This window comes from Oncorhynchus mykiss, chromosome 1 (assembly GCF_057628025.1).
Source record: "Oncorhynchus mykiss isolate SJ-2025 chromosome 1, ASM5762802v1, whole genome shotgun sequence".
Lineage (NCBI taxonomy): Eukaryota > Metazoa > Chordata > Actinopteri > Salmoniformes > Salmonidae > Oncorhynchus > Oncorhynchus mykiss.
This window is the reverse complement of record NC_143022.1, coordinates 12,987,919-13,005,370: the sequence shown is the minus strand read 5'-3', so window position 1 is coordinate 13,005,370 and position 17,452 is coordinate 12,987,919.

Here is a 17,452-nt window from a genome sequence, read left to right as displayed (position 1 = left end):
TTTGAAATTATGCTTGGGGTCATTGTCCATTTGGAAGACCCATTTGCGACCAAGCTTTAACTTCCTGACTGATGTCTTGAGATGTTGCTTCAATATATCCACATAATTTTCCATCCTCATGATGCCATCTATTTTGTGAAGTGCACCAGTCCCTCCTGCAGCAAAGCACCCCGACAACATGATGCTGCCACCCCCGTGCTTCACAGTTGGGATGTTGTTCTTTGGCTTGCAAGCCTCCCCCTTTTCCCTCCAAACATAACGATGGTCATTATGGCCAAACAGGTCTATTTTTGTTTCATCAAACCAGAGGACATTTCTCCAAAATGTACGATCTTTGTCCCCATGTGGAGTTGCAAACCGTAGTCTAGCTTTTTATGGTGGTTTTGGAGCAGTAGCTTCTTCCTTGCTGAGCAGCCTTTCAGGTTATGTCAATATATGACTGATTTTACTGTGGATATAGATGCTTTTGTACCTGTATCCTCCAGCATCTCCACAAGGTCCTTTGCTGTTGTTTTGGGATTGATTTGCACTTTTCGTACCAAAGTACGTTCATCTCTAGGAGACAGAACGGGTCTCCTTCCTGAGCGGTAAGATGGCTGTGTGATCCCATGGTGTTTATACTTGTGTACTATTGTTTGTACAGATGAAAGTGGTACCTTCAGGCATTTGGAAATTGCTCCAAAGGATGAAGAGATCTACAATTTTCTTTATCTGAGATCTTGGCTGATTTCTTTTGATTTTCCCATGATGTCAAGCAAAGAGGCACTGAGTTTGAAGGTGGGCCTTGAAATGCATCCACAGGTACACCTACAATTGACTCAAATTATGTCAATTACCCTATCAGAAGCTTCTAAATCCATGACATCATTATCTGGAATTTTCCAAGCTGTTTAAAGGCACAGTCAACTTAGTGTATGTAAACTTCTGACCCACTGGAATTGTGATACAGTGAATTTTAAGTGAAATAATCTGTCTGTAAACAGTTGTTGGAAAAATCTATTGTGTCATGAACAAAGTAGATGTCCCAACCGACTTGCCAAAACTATAGTTTGTTAACAAGACATTTGTGGAGTGGTTAAAAAGTGAGTTTTAATGACTCCAACCTAAGTGTATGTAAACTTCCGACTTCAACTGTACATAGTGTGTATGTTATGTGTGTTTGTATGTGTGTGTTTGTATCTGTGTGCTGTTCCATAAGGTGTATTTTCATCTGTTTTTGAAATCTTATTTTACTGCTTGCGTGAGGTACTTGATGTGGAATAGAGTTCCATGTAGTCATGGCTCTATGTAGTGCTGTGCGCCTCCCATAGCCTGTTTTGGACTTGGGGACTGTGAAGAGACCTCTGGTGGCATGTCCTATGGGGTATGTATGGGTGTCCAAGCTGTGTGCTAGCTGTTTAAACAGACAGCTTAGTGCATTCAACATGTCAATACTTCTTACAAAAACAAGTAGTGATGAAATCATTCTCTCCTCTACTTTGAGCCATGAGAGTATGACATGCATGTTATAAATCTCAGCACTACGTGTACATTTTAGGCCCACCCGTGTTGCCCTGTACTGGGCCAGTTGGAATTTTCACAAGTTCCTCATTGTGGCACCTGACCACATGACTTGGCTGTAGTCCAGGTGCGACAAAACTAAGGCCTGTAGGACATGTCTTGTTGATATCGTTGTTAAGAAGGCAGATTATGGACAGACCTCTTCCGATCTTAGCTACTGTTGTATCAATAAGTTTTGACCGTGACGTTTTACAATCCAGGTTTACTCCAAGCAGTTTAGTCCTCAACTTGCTCAATTTCCACATTATTCATTACAATATTTAGTTTAGGTTAAGGGTTTAGTGAATGATTAGTCCCACAAACAATGCTTTTAGCTTTCTTGCCACCCATTCTGAAACTGACTGCAGATCTTTGTTAAGTGTTGCAGTCATTTCACTTGCTGTAGTAGCTGACTTGTATAATGTTGAGTCATCTGCATACAGAGACACAGGCTTTACTCAGAGCCAGTGTCAGGTCATTAGTAAAGATTGAAAAAAGTAAGGGGCCTAGACCGCTACCCTGGGGAATGCCTGATTACCTGGATTATGTTGGAGAGGCTTCCATTAAAGAACATCCTCTGTGTTCTGTCAGACAGGTAACTATCAATCCACAGTGTAGCAGGGGGTGTAAAGCCATAACACATACATTTTTCCAGCAGCATACTATAATCGATAATATCAATTTCTCTCAACCAATCGTCAGTCATTTGTGTAAGTGCCGTGCATGTTGAATGCCCTTCCCTTTAAGCGTGCTGAAAGTCTGTTGTTCATTTATTTACTGTAAAATAGCATTGGCCTCCCGAGTGCCGCAGTGGTCTAAGGCACTGGATCTCAGTACTAGAGGTGTCACTACAGACCCTGGTTTGATTCCAGGCTGTATCACAACCGGCCGTGATTGGGAGTCCCATAGGGCGGTGCACAACTGGCCCAGCGTCATCCGGGTCAGGGTTTGGCCTGGGTAGGCTGTCATTGTAAATACAAATTTGGTCTTAACAGATATGCCTTGTTAAATAAAAAATAGAAACAATTTTTTCAAAAAGTTTAGTAACGGTTGGTGACACACTGATTGATCGGCTATTTGAGCCAATAAAGGGTGCTTTTTACTATTCTTGAGTAGCGGAATTACTTTTTCTTCCCTCCAGGCCTGAAGGAACACACTTTCCTGTAGGCTTAGATTGAAAAGATGGCAAATAGGAGTAGCAATATAGTTCACTATCATCCTCAGTCATTTTCCATTCAAGTTGTCAAACCCAGATGGCTTGTCGTTGTTGATAGACAACAATCATTTTTTTCACCTCTTCCACACTCACTTTACAGGAATTCCAAATGGCAATATTTGTCTTTCATAATTTGGTCAGTTATATTTGGATGTGTAGGTTCAGCATTTGTTGCCTGCATGTCATGCCTAAATTTGCTAATCTTGCCAATTAAACAATAATTAAAGTAGTTGGCAATATCAGTGGATTTTGAGATGAATGAACCATCTGTTTCAATGAATGATGGAGCTGAGTTTCCCTTTTTCCCAAAATGTCATATAAGGTGCTCCAAAGCTTTTTACTATCATTCTTTATATAATTGATCTTTGTTTCATAGTAGTGGGGTATAATCAGGTGGAGTTCAAGGAATATGTTAAATAAGTGTGTAGATAAGTTTAACACAAAATGATAAAGTCATAAGAAAATATATAAGTGAGGCTATTCAAAAGGATGGAGAGAGACAATTTTGATTTTAATATATTAATATTTGTCTCAACTTTAACCTGACTCAAATATGGTTTGGTTCCATATTCAAGAGCGTAGCCATCTAATATGTTTTAGAGGAAAAGCTGCTTGCATTGTTGAATAGTTTGCAAGCTTCCTGGCTAGTCAGAGGCTACTGTGATACTGGTATTTCTGATGAATTTGGAGCTGCAGGGCAAGAATGTCACGTTGACAGCCACAACGAAAGGAAAGGCAAGGATGTAATGTAAATTGAAATGTTTATGTCTATATTTTCTTATCTATTTGTATCTCTCTGGCAGACACACCCCCTTAAAACGCCTTGGAGCACAGGTGTCAAACTCATTCCACGGAGGACGGAGTGTCTGCGGGCTTTTCGCTCCTCTGCATACACAAGTCTGCAGCTTGTTAGCTAATTCTAATAGTGTTAGCAAGTCTTGATTGTGTACTGGCAGGGCTCCCTTAGAAACGTAGAAATGGTCTCAATGGTATTCGCCTGCATAAATATAAACAATAAGACATGAATTGGAGCAGAAAGGGGAAACTATTCAATATCATATAATTTAAACAATGCAAATGAATCCTACACCAGGCCAGTAGACAGCCTAGGGTCCTTTTTGTTATGGATCAATTGAAAGTCATGCTTTCCTGTCACCCTCAAATTACAGGTAAGATAGTGAGCTGGTTAACCTACCACGGTTCCTCCTGTTGTAATGTTTATGTTTTGGTCAGTTTGTCTCTCCTTTCCCAGAAACCCCAGGGGAGTTCCCATGGCATCACCATTTGGTCCTGAGAGGCTGTACTGCTGGATCCCCTTTCAGGTTTGACCCGTTCACCTCACACATAAAAAATATTATCCCTCTCTCTCTCACACACTCACGTGCATACACACACAGAGACGACCTCATCTCTACCACATTCTGCACCTGCCCCCGACAGAAGTCTCTCCCTCATGGCCATGGTACGGTAACTGCTTGGGCACTACAGAGGGCAGTGCGTATGGTCCAGTACATCACTGGGGCCAAGCTTCCTGCCATCCAGGACCTCTATACCAGGCGGTGTAAGACTCCTGCCACCATAGTCATAAACTGTTCTCTCTGCTACCGCATGGCAAGCGGTACCGGAGCACCAAGTCTAGGTCCAAGAAGCTTCTCAACAGCTTCTACCCCCAAGCCATAAGACTCCATCTAATCAAATGGCGACCAAGACTATTTGCAATGTCCACCCCCCCCCCCCCCCCCTTTTACGCTGCTTCTACACTCTGTTATTATCTATGCATAGTCACTTTAATAACTCTACCTACATGCACATATTACTTCAATTACCTCGACTAACCGGTGCCCCGCACATTGACTCTATACCGGTACCCCCCTATATAGCCTCGCTATTGTTAGGCTATGTTTGTGACATTGAACTGATTATATAGCCTACTAAAAAGATGTGTATCAAATTGTGTTACAAATGTCGGGGGGGGCTGACATTTTTTGTCTCGCCTAGGGCGGCAGAACTTCCAGGGCCAGCCCTGGGTCTAACACATTTCTCATTTTTGTCAGAGTGCATTGTATGGTGCCATTGCAAATGTCAGACTCCATTCTGTGAGGCAGGTTGATCTGCAGGGTGAGCATGGTGAGATTGTAGACTCCTAAATTGATAGTGCAGTTTGTTTAGGAGATTTTACAGCTAACTAGCTACTTCACATGCTGATATTGACTTGGGAATTATTGTGTGTAGCTACGTTTGCTAGCTACCTAGCTAGCTAGCCAGACAGACAGCCCATAGAGAGAGCATTGCATTGTGGGTTTTGTAGTTGAATTTGTAGTTACCAACCTTAATATAACGACAAAATGACATTTGCTCACAAAAAAATACTGTTCTCACATATTAGTGTTAGTTAGCACTGTAAATTAAAGGAATGAGTGGTTTTGTATGGATGTTTTCTTTAAGGAACGGAACTTTATGCATAGCTCGGCCTAGAGTATGTGAGACGAATGCCAAATCGATTTCTAATCAACCACTAGACCCTTCCCTGTGAGTTCTAGGGTAAATCAGAAAGATTTAGAGAGGCATAAGAAATATGGCAGAAATTCCAGCTATAATCTAGCAAAGTGAAGCTATTACCATATGCTTCAATCTAGTACTATCAGGCTAACTTACCTTACTACTACTAGTACTATCAAACTACCTAACTCTACCCATCTGATCCCTTTGTATCTACATGAAGTGCTAGGTGCTTGTTGCATGGAGTTGGTTTGGAATGGAGCAACAGTGTTATGGGTTAGCGGCCAGGTCAGCGGTCAGCCAGCTATAGCGTGAGGTCAATGGTTCAGAGAGGGGGTTGAGGGTGGAACTAACAACAGGCCTGGTGCTTGGTGCAACTTATTGCTCTGGGGTGAAGTTTCCAAGGTACCGATCTAGGATCAGCTTCCTCTCCCCAATCCTAACCTTAACCATTAGTGGGAAAAATGCAAATCTGATCCAAGATGAGCGTTTAGGGGAAACTTCAACCTACACCCTCAGAACTGCGTATAAGAAGAGGACTGTTGTTATGCTATCTCCAAATCCTCATCAACCTGCCCTTGTCACGAACAGATCAGGGAGCTTTGATGGGGTGGAGATGGACTGGTGGTGACCTCTGGAGCGTTGATGGGGTGGAGGTGGACTGGTGGTGACCTATGGAGCGTTGATGGGGTGGAGATGGACTGGCAGTATGTGTCTTGTTGGACTTGGGTCATCATGGGGTAGTCCCGGTAGTGAGAGAGAGGGCAGCACAGTCTTAAATCAACCCAGAGATCCCTACCTGCCAAGACACTTATTGATGGCACTTTATAGACCTGAGACTATGCGATAATACTGTTTCCTAAGTCCACTTAGCCATCTGGTAAGCTTGGTAGAATTGTTGCCATATTGCTAAGACACATTCAGTTCTTTCAGACCTATGAGGAGGCATCATGAATGGGTATCCAGGGATAGTTCAGATTCGACCACCCCTAACCATAACCCCTAACCATAACCCCTATGAGGAGGTATCATGAATGGGTGTCCAGGGATAGATTGTATTCGACCCCTAACCATGACCCCTATTCCCCTTTTCCTTCTCCCCCCTCTGTACCTCTGCCCTATGTCCCTAACTCACCCACCCCCCCCCACACACACACATACACACTTCCCCTGGGCAAAGAGCGGGTTGGGGCGGGGCGGCCATCCCTACTCCCCGTTGCCACCAGTCACGCTTGGCAGGAAGTGAAGAGCCAGTCAGACAGGATTTAGTATGTGTCCCAAATGGCACCCTATTCCCTATATAGTGCAATATTTTTGACTACAGCCCAATAGGTCCTTATCAAAAGTAGTGCACTATGTAGGGAATAAGGTTCTATTTGGCATACAAGCTTAGTGATTCAGTGGACTATTAAAGAGCGGCAGCCACTGGGAGAGATTTGCAGGAGCTTATTGGGAGGAGAAGTACAACAGGGTTGATTTTCCCACACATCGGCCAATTACTCCCCAGAGAGATGTCTGCCCACCCAGCCCCAACTCTCTACATTCTGGCCCCTCACCTTCATCAACCCCTACCCACCCGCATACAAAAATACTACAGTTATACTACACACTGTAGTATCCCTCGATCATGTGTAGTACTTAGAATAACCAGGTCCTACCTACCTACAGGTTATGGAAAATGTGCTTTTTTTTAACTATTTCTCCAGTAGATTTCCTGAAGGAGAAAGCCCCCCACTTCTATGTCAAAGATAAATAAAACAAAAACACTATATTAGTAAATACTACAGTATACTACAGTCTTCAAAAACACTACAGCACACACTATAGTATATACTACTATTTTTATTACTACAGTAATTATACAAGAGTAAACTGTAAATACTACAGTATATAATATTCACAGTAGTGTTTTTAAGGACTGTAGTATTTACTGTAGTGTTATTGAGGACTACAGTGAAGCCTGAAAAAACACTACAGTGAATACTATAGTATTCATACCATTGTAAACACTACAGTACTCGTTCTATGTCTCCCTTCCCCACCTTTATTATTCAACTATGTAACTAATTGTCCTGGGAAAGTCATGGTTGGCCCGCGGGGCACAAAGCACCAGTTTATAATGAACGTAACAGAGGTGGGGATTACTGGAAGTTCTGGGCAGCCTGACGTGAGAGACTGTGACAGAGTGTGTGTGTGATCTTCCTGCCTGATCCGGTGTGTGTGTGTGTGTGTGTGTGTGTGTGTGTGTGTGTGTGTGGAGGCTCCTCAGTTTAGAATGGTTAGGACTGTCCTCAGTGAATTTAATAAAAAATAAAAAATAAAAAGTTACCCTTTTAAATAAAACCACACAAAATATATTCACATGTCACCAAATAAATGATTAAAACACACTGTTTTGTAATGAACATCTACAGTAGCCTCAACATGGTATAGCTTCTGTCCTCCTCTGGGTACAATGACTTCATTTCACGCCCTGGCCAAAGAGAGGCTTTTATTCTCTATTTTGGTTAGGCCAGGGTGTGATTAGGGTGGGCATTCTATGTTCCTTTTTCTATGTTTTTGTATTTCTTTGTTTTTGGCCAGGTATGGTTCTCAATCAGGGACAGCAGTCTATCGTTGTCTCTGATTGAGAACCATACTTACCATACTTGTTTATTGACTGCACAGAAAGGGTTTTTCACAAGGCTAAAAATCTGGACTCAAGAACTGAATCTTACAGTCACTACTATGCCAGTAATACTGTAAAATATCTAGTTGCAACTGCTCTATCAGGAATGATTATGCTCATTTCAGAGGCTTTTTGTGGGAAATAACGCAGACCTCAGGGTTTCTCGACCATTCGCGTGCTGGAGAAAAATTGACAACATAGTTAAAATTTATGCAGCTCTTGTAAATCTGAAAAGAGAGCTTATTTCTATCAAATAGACACAATGTCTAACATCATCAACATGTCTAACAACATGCACTGATCGTTTATGTATTCCAAAAATGTACATCACTTTATTCCTATTAATGAACTGCTAAACATTGTCAGCATTTGTAACATTCTTTTATTCCAACTGTTAGCTGTATTTGTTTTAAATCATTGTTTTGCCAGCTCACACAACTGCCTGTACCAACATGCCTATTTTAACTGGTTCTGTCCTATGAAAAATAAACTGGTGAGAGATCATTACACTGTGTTTGTGTAGGTATATCTCTTAATAAATTGATTATCTAATATAATAGTGTCTTATGTATTATTTAATATATATATTTATTTAAACAGTACTTCATGAAGTAAGTGCACACACAAACTAATTGAATTGTGTTTGCCCAGCATATTCAATCTACTGCTCACCCCCAATTACTTACAGAGCTCCAGATACTTTGGATGTATCTTTTTTTCAGCCATATCATCAGCCAACCGAGGTAGCATGTGTAAAAACAGTAGAACTTCTGCAGCTGTTGCACATGTGCATCTGTGTAGTCTTTATCAAATGGAATGTCCTCTTCTATGTGCTCGCTTGGTGTCCAGACGACCAGCTTGCAGCTCTGCAGGCCCAGGTACATCATGGTCACTTTTGTCTGAAAGAAGGAATAAGAAAGTACATTGCCTCAAAATTCTGATTGTATGAGTTTACAATACAATGTTCAATACTTGTAATAATAATATTATAATAATACATTTTCTTGAAAACATTTTTACCCACCTGAAGGTAGTATCCATCTTTTCCATTAGGACGAATTAGGTACTGTCCATCATCCAATATTTTGATTTCACCATTTGGCTGACTCAGAAATTCTGTCAGAGACGTGGAACACTTGAATGGTCACTTGATCTCAAGGAGCTGTGTTGCATCTAGGATCCCATCTGGACTGGCTCCAAACCAAGGATCCAATCTGGGCTGGCTCCCAACCAAGGATCCCATTTGGGCTGGCTCCCAACCAAGGATCCCATCTGGGCTGGCTCCCAACCAAGGATCTAATCTGGGCTGGCTCCCAACCAAGGATCTAATCTGGGCTGGCTCCCAACCAAGGATCCAATCTGGGCTGGCTCCCAACCAAGGATCCAATCTAGGCTGGCTCCCAACCAAGGATGTTGAGGGTGCACCACCAAGCCCCTGTTCTCCACAACATGCCCTCTGCTCTCCAGGAGTGTGATAACATTGACCTCATTTTCTTTGCCATGCTTTGTTGCTGTATTGCCAGTGAAGGTTGGGTACAAATGCTCATTTACAAATGTTTTGGGATCTGTAGTGTTTCGTTTGGGGACTTGTTTCACTGTGCTGGCTGTTAGACGCAGCTTCCTGGCATTATGCCATAGCTGTGAAGCACTTCAGATCTGTTGAATCTGACAATTAATCTTAATGGTTGTACAGTCGTCTCAAATAAAACTGTGAAGGACCTCGGCGTTACTCTGGACCCTGATCTCTCTTTTGACGAACATATCAAGACTGTTTCAAGGACATCTTTTTTCCATCTACGTAACATTGCAAAAATCAGAAATTTTCTGTCCAAAAATGATGCAGAAAAATTCATCCATGATTTTGTTACTTCTAAGTTAGACTACTGCAATGCTCTACTTTCCAGCTACCCGGATAAAGCACTAAATAAACTTCAGTTAGTGCTAAATACGGCTGCTAGAATCCTGACTAGAACCAAAAAATGTGATCATATTACTCCAGTGCTAGCCTCCCTACACTGGCTTCCTGTCAAGGCAAGGGCTGATTTCAAGGTTTTACTGCTAACCTACAAAGCATTACATGGGCTTGCTCCTACCTATCTCTCTTATTTGGTCCTGCCCTACATACCTACACGTACACTACGGTCACAAGATGCAGGCCTCCCAATTGTCCCTAGAATTTCTAAGCAAACAGCTGGAGGCAGGGCTTTCTCCTATAGAGCTCCATTTTTATGGAATGGTCTGCCTACCCATGTGAGAGACGCAAACTCGGTCTCAACCTTTAAGTCTCTACTGAAGACTCATCTCTTCAGTGGGTCATATGATTGAGTGTATTCTGCGTCACTTGAGTGGGTTGAGTCACTGATGTGATCTTCCTGTCTGGGTTGGCGCCCCCCCCCCCCTTGGGTTGTGCCGTGGTGGAGATCTTTGTGGGCTATACTCGGCCTTGTCTCAGGATGGTAAGTTGGTGGTTGAAGATATCCCTCTAGTGGTGTGGGGGCTGTGCTTTGGCACAGTCCGGGGGTATCATCGGATAGAGGCCACTCCTAGCCCCTCCTGTCTCAGCCTCCAGTATTTATGCTGCAGTAGTTTATGTGTCAGGGGGCTAGGGTCAGTTTGTTATATCTGGAGTACTTCTCCTGTCTTATCCGGTGTCCTGTGTGAATTTAAGTATGCTCTCTAATTCTCTCTTTCTCTCTTTCCTTCTCTCTCTCGGAGGACCTGAGCCCTTGAACCATGTCTCAGTACTACCTGGCACTCCTTGCTGTCCCCAGTCCACCTGGCCGTGCTGCTGCTCCAGTTTCAACTGTTCTGCCTGCAGCTATGAAACCCTGACCTGTTCACCGGACGTACTACCTGTCCCAGATCTATTATTTGACCATGCTGGTCATCTATGAACATTTGACCATCTTGGCCATGTTCTGTTATAATCTCCACCCGGCACAGCCAGAAGTAGCCTGGTTCCTCTCTAGGTTTCTTCCTAGGTTTTGGTCTTTCTTGGGAGTTTTTCCTAGCCAACGTGCTTCAACACCTGCATTGCTTGCTGTTTGTGGTTTTAGGCTGGGTACAGCACTTTGAGATATCAGCTAATGTACAAAGGGCTATATAAATGGATTTGATTTGATCTTGGTTTCTTCCATCAATCTAGCTGCTTGTACGGGGGACCGTAGGCTAATATTACCCTTTTTGATCTTCGTCAGGATGAGTCCCCACATCATTACTAGTTTGGCTCTTCATGAATTAATGAAGAAACCGTTTGTTTACTTCAAAACTGAAATTTAAATTTTTTAATTTTTTATTTAACTAGGCAAGTCAGTTAAGTACAAATTCTTATTTTCAATGACGGCCTAGGAACAGTGGGCAGAACGGGGCAGAACGACAGATTTGTACCTTGTCAGCTCGGGGGTTTGAACTTGCAACCTTCTGGTTACTAGTCCAAGGCTCTAACCACTAGGCCACCCTGCCGCCCTTAATGACACCCATAATTCGCACCAGGCATCATGGGACACGGGAAACTCATGGATATATATTTTTTTTCACTTTCACTTACTTAGCTAGCAAATTCAGCAAATTCAACAGAGGAATGTGATGTTAGCTAGCTGGCTATGACTATCCAACACTGGAACTTTTCCAAGTCAAGGTAAGCTTTTGGTTTTACTAATTTATTGCCACAGTGGCCCGCAGGTATAACTGCTAAACCGCTTACAGACTTTATACTGTACTGCTTGATTGTAGCGGGTTTACTAACAAGTTAGTTCTATTAGCTATGTTGACTATGACGTTACTTTAGCTAACATGGTGACAACGATGTAGGCTCTGTGTAGTGGTTAGGATATGAAGATTTGGTTTGGAAAGGTTTTTTTAGCATGGTCACAGACAGCCAATGTGTTGTGCAATGATGTCCACAAGCGAAGGGAAATGGTGAGAGGAGGAGAGTGCGCAGATGTGAGAAGGAATACAATGAGCTGTTTGGCCATCACCTATCAATATTACATTGATCTGGGTGAATGGAATACGAATGACAGTCATCCAATATGCTGTAATAGAAATAAAGCCATGTTAATTAAAAAAAATATCGTCCTCCCTCATCTTGAACAGCAACAACCGCCACTGGTGTGTGTGTTTGTGTGTGTGTTTATCCTATCTTATTTTCTTGATCTATAGTGGAATTTACTGCTCAGGCTAATTTTCTACCATTATCACAATGGGCATCTGCAACCTCTACAGGATCGGTGTCCCCACCGCGGAACGGTTTAGCTAACGTAGGCTAATGTGATTAGCATGAGGTTGAAAGTAAAAAGAGAAATTCACAGGACATAAATACTTGTTAACCTGTTATGGCTGCAATCCCGATACCGGGATTGATATGAAAACTACCAGTGAAAATAGAGGGCGCCAAAATTCAAACCATAGAAATCTCATAATTACAATTCCTAAAACATACATGTGTCTTGAGGGGTGGCCAGTCCTCTTCTGGCTGTGCCGGGTGGGGAGGAACCAGGCCCTGAGAGTTGGCCAGTCCTCTTCTGGCTGCGCCGGGTGAAGATTATAAGAGCACATGGCCGTTAAGGCCAGATTGTTCTTCAAGATGTTCAAACATTCATAGATGACCAGCAGGGTCAAATAATAATCAGAGTGGTTGTAGAGGGTGCAACAGGTCAGCACCTCGGTAGTAAATGTCAGTTGGTTCTACATAGCCAAGCATTCAGAGGTTGAGAGAGAGAGAGAGAGAGAGAGAGAGAGGGAGAGAGAGAGAGAAAGAGGGAGAGAAAGAGAGAGAGAGAGAGAGAGAGAGAGAGACAACCCCCCCACACCCACTGAGGACAAACGCAAGACACAGATTGTTCTCCTTATGGACTCAAATGGGAAATATATAGAATAAAAAAACATTTTTCCCAAACACAGTGTGTCTAAACTCTGGTGTCCAAACACCCAGTGCGCCCTAGACCTTCTGTCTGAGGACCAACTAGGCTCACCTAGCCACATAATAACACACACAGGCACAAACGACCTGAGAGCACAGCAGGAAAGGGTGGCCACAGCACTGAAGGGAGTGATTGAAAAGGCTTCTTCTACTTTCCCCAAAGCACAATTATCTCCACCCTGCTGCCACGAAAAGACTTCCTCCCTGCCACAATACAGCGGGTAAACGCAAGTATTTCCCGTGACTGTGTCTCAAAACCAAATGTTTTCCTGGCCCACCACTCCACCCTGGACTTGAACAGCCTCTCTGACCAGGTCCACCTCTACAAGGCAGCAATGCCCACCTTTGCCCGGACTCTAAAGGACATCGCTCTCAAACGTATCCCCAACACTTCACACAGGAGCAACAGATCAATAGGCACCCCACCCAGACCAGCGAGTCACCCTCCAAGATCTGCAGGACCCCCCCCCCCCCCCCCCTGGACCTACACATAGAGGACCCACGCCAAGAGGACTTACATCCAGACCACAGCACCCCCAGAAACATCCACCCCCCCACCCCAACTAATCACCACCCCCCCACGTCAACCATGCCCACATCCTGGCCACCCCATGCACCCCACCCCCGCAAAGAGGGCCTCAACATGGAAGTCACACATACGCCCAGGTAGTGAGCGGGCAAACAGGCCCAACCCCCACTCTTACACTCGCCCAAGCCAATGGCATGTACCAGATGCTCAGCAGGCTCTGCTCACATTTACTGGCCTGAGGCCAAACCACGACCAACAACATTGGACATTTTATGGAACAAAAAGCCTTCACTATATCATCCTGGAATATCCAAGGCCTGAGGTCATCTGCCTTTGGCCTAAAGAGCAGGAACCCAGACTTGACCAAAGAAATCGGTAATACAGACATTGATTGTCATCCTGCAAGAAACCTGGTATAGAGGAGACGGACCCACTGGTTGCCCTCTAGGTAACAGAGAGCTGGTAGTCCCATCCACCAAACTACCAGGTGTGAAACAGGGAAGGGACTCAGGGGGTATGCTAATTTGGTATAGAGGAGACCTAACTCACTCCACTAAATTAATCAAAAGAGGAACATTTTACATTTGGCTAGAAATTCAAAAGGAAATTATCTTAACAGAGAAAAATGTCCTGTGTGCTACCTATATCCCCCCACTAGAATCCCCATACTTTAACTTCTTGACCAAAGGGGCCCCCCCAAAGGGGGCGCTATTTTAATTTTTGGATGAAAAACATTCCCGTTTTAAACAAGATAATTTGTCACAAAAAGATGCTCGACTATGCATATAATTGACGCTTTGGAAAGAAAACACTGACGTTTCCAAAACTTCAAAGATATTGTCTATGAGTGCCACAGAACTGATGTTACAGAAAAAACCCAGATAAAAATCCAATCAGGAAGTGCCGCATTTTTTGAAACCGCCTCATGGCAATGACTTCTTATATGGCTGTGAAGGAGCTAGGAGTCAGCTTACGTTTTCCACGTTTTCCCCAAGGTGTCTGCAGCATTGTGACGTATTTGTAGGCATATTATTGGAAGATTGACCATAAGAGACTACATCTACCAGGTGGTCGCTTGGTGTCCTCCGTCGCAATTATTGCGTAATCTCCAGCTGCAGTATTTTTCCGTTTTCTTCTGATGAGAAGGCAACTGCCACCACTGATAGATTATCAAATAGATATGTGAAAAACACCTTGAGGATTGATTCTAAACAACGTTTGCCATGTTTCTGTCGATATTATGGAGCTAATTTGGAAAAAAGTTTGGCGTTGTAAGTGACTGCATTTTCCGGTGTTTTTCTTAGCCAAAAGTGATGAACAAAACGGAGCTATTTCGTCTACACAAATCATCTTTTTGGAAAAAATGAAAATTTGCTATCTAACTAAGAGTCTCGTCATTGAAAACATCCGAAGTTCTTCAAAGGTAAATTATTTTATTTGAATGCTTTTCTTGTTTTTGTGAAAATGTTGCCTGCTGAATGCTATGCTTAATGCTATGCTAGGCTATCAATACTCTTACACAAATGCTTGTGTAGCTTTGGTTGAAAAGCATATTTTGAAAATCTGAGATGACAGTGTTGTTAACAAAAGGCTAAGCTTGTGTTTGAATATATTTATTTCATTTCATTTGCGATTTTCATGAATAGGAAACGTTGCGTTGTGGTAATGAGCTTGAGGCTATGATTACGCTCCTGGATACGGGATTGCTCGACGCTAGAGGTTAATGAAGACAGCTTCTCCATCCTGAAGGGGGAAATAAATTATCTCCAGGCCCAGGGACATGTACTAGTCTGTGGCGACCTAAATGCCAGAACCGGACAAGAACCTGACACCCTCAGCACACAGGGGGACAAACACCTGCCTGCAGGTGACAGAATTCCCTCCCACATATGCCCCCCTAGGCACAACTATGACAACATAACCAACAAAACCGGGTCACAATTCCTGCAGCTCTGTCGCACGCTGGGTATGTACATAGTCAATGGTAGGCGTCGAGGGGACTCCTATGGTAGGTACACCTATAGCTCATCTCTTGGCAGTAGTACTGTAGACTACTTTATCACTGACCTCAACCCAGAGTCTCTCAGAGCGTTCACAGTCAGCCCACTGAAACCCCTATCAGACCACAGCAAAATCACAGTCTACTTGAACAGAGCAATACTCAATCATGAGGCATCAAAGCCAAAGGAACTGAGTAACTTTAAGTAATGCTATAGATGGAAGGAATGCAGTTTGGAAACCTACCAAAAAACAACTAGGCAACAACAAATTCAATCCCTTTTAGACAATTTCCTGGGTAAAAGGTTCCACTGTAATAGTGAGGGTGTAAACTTGGCAGTAGAAAATCTTAATAGTATATTTGACCTCTCAGCTTCCCTATCAAATCTAAGAATCTAAAATAGAAAACCGAAGAAAATGAACAACAATGACAAATGGTTTGATGAAGAAGGCAAAAATCTAAGAAAGAAATTGAGAAACCTGTCCAACCAAAAACATAGAGACCTGGAAAACCTGAGTCTACGCCTTCACAATGGTGAATCACTAAAACAATACTAAAACAAGAACCGTTACGGTTCTCTTGTTGTGAAGTAGAGGCGGACCAAAACGCAGCGTGGTGGTTATTCATTGTATTTGAATGAAGACACTATACATGAATAAACTAACGAAAACAAGAAACGTGAGAACTCAAAACAGCCCTATCTGGTGCAAACACAAAGACAGGAACAATCACCCACAAACACACAGTGAAACCCAGGCTACCTAAGTATGATTCTCAATCAGAGACAACTAATGACACCTGCCTCTGATTGAGAACCATACTAGGCCGAAGCATAGAAATACCCAAATCATAGAAAAACAAACATAGACTGCCCACCCAACTCCCGCCCTGACCATACTAAATAAATACAAAACAAAGGAAATAAAGGTCAGAACGTGACAGTACCCCCCCCCCCCCCCCCCCCCCCCCCCCCAAAAGGTGTGGACTCCAACCGCAAAAGGGTCTGGGTGGGCGTCTGTCCGCGGTGGCGGCTCTGGCGCGGGACGCGGACCCCACTTCACTATTGTCTTAGTCCGCCTCATTGTCCGCCTCCGTGGCTCTCTAACCCTGGCAACCCCTCTCCATGACCCTACTGGACAGAGGGGCAGCTGCTCGGGACAGAGGGGCAGCTGCTCGGGACAGAGGGGCAGCTGCTCGGGACAGAGGGGCAGCTGCTCGGGACAGAGGGGCTCTGGCGCCTCTGGGCTGAGGGGCTCTGGCGCCTCTGGGCTGAGGGGCTCTGGCGCCTCTGGGCTGAGGGGCTCTGGCGCCTCTGGGCTGAGGGGCTCTGGCGCCTCTGGGCTGAGGGGCTCCTGGCTGACTGGCGGCACTGGCGGCCCCTGGCTGACTGGCGGCACTGGCGGCCCCTGGCTGACTGGCGGCACTGGCGGCCCCTGGCTGACTGGCGGCACTGGCGGCCCCTGGCTGACTGGTGGCCCCTGGCTGACTGGCGGCACTGGCGGCCCCTGGCTGACTGGCGGCACTGGCGGCACTGGCGGCCCCTGGCTGACTGGCGGCACTGGCGGCCCCTGGCGGCCCCTGGTTGACTGGCGGCCCCTGGCTGACTGGCGGCACTGGCGGCCCCTGGCTGACTGGCGGCACTGGCGGCCCCTGGCTGACTGGCGGCACTGGCGGCTCCTTGCAGACGGGCGGCACTGGCGGCGCTGGGCAGACGGGTGCTGGGCAGACGGGTGGCTCAGGCGGCGCTGGGCAGACGGGAAGCTCAGGCGGCGCTGGGCAGACGGGTGGCTCAGGCGGCGCTGGGCAGACGGGTGGCTCAGGCGGCGCTGGGCAGACGGGTGGCTCAGGCGGCGCTGGGCAGACGGGTGGCTCAGGCGGCGCTGGGCAGACTGGTGGCTCAGGCGGCGCTGGGCAGACGGGTGGCTCAGGCGACGCTGGAGAGGAAGGAGCACCTGTAGGGATGAGACGGAGAGACAGCCTGGTGCGGGGGGCTGCCACCGGAGGGCTGGTGCGTGGAGGTGGAACCGGATAGACCGGACCGTGCAGGCGCACTGGAGCTCTGGAGCACAGAGCCTGCCCAA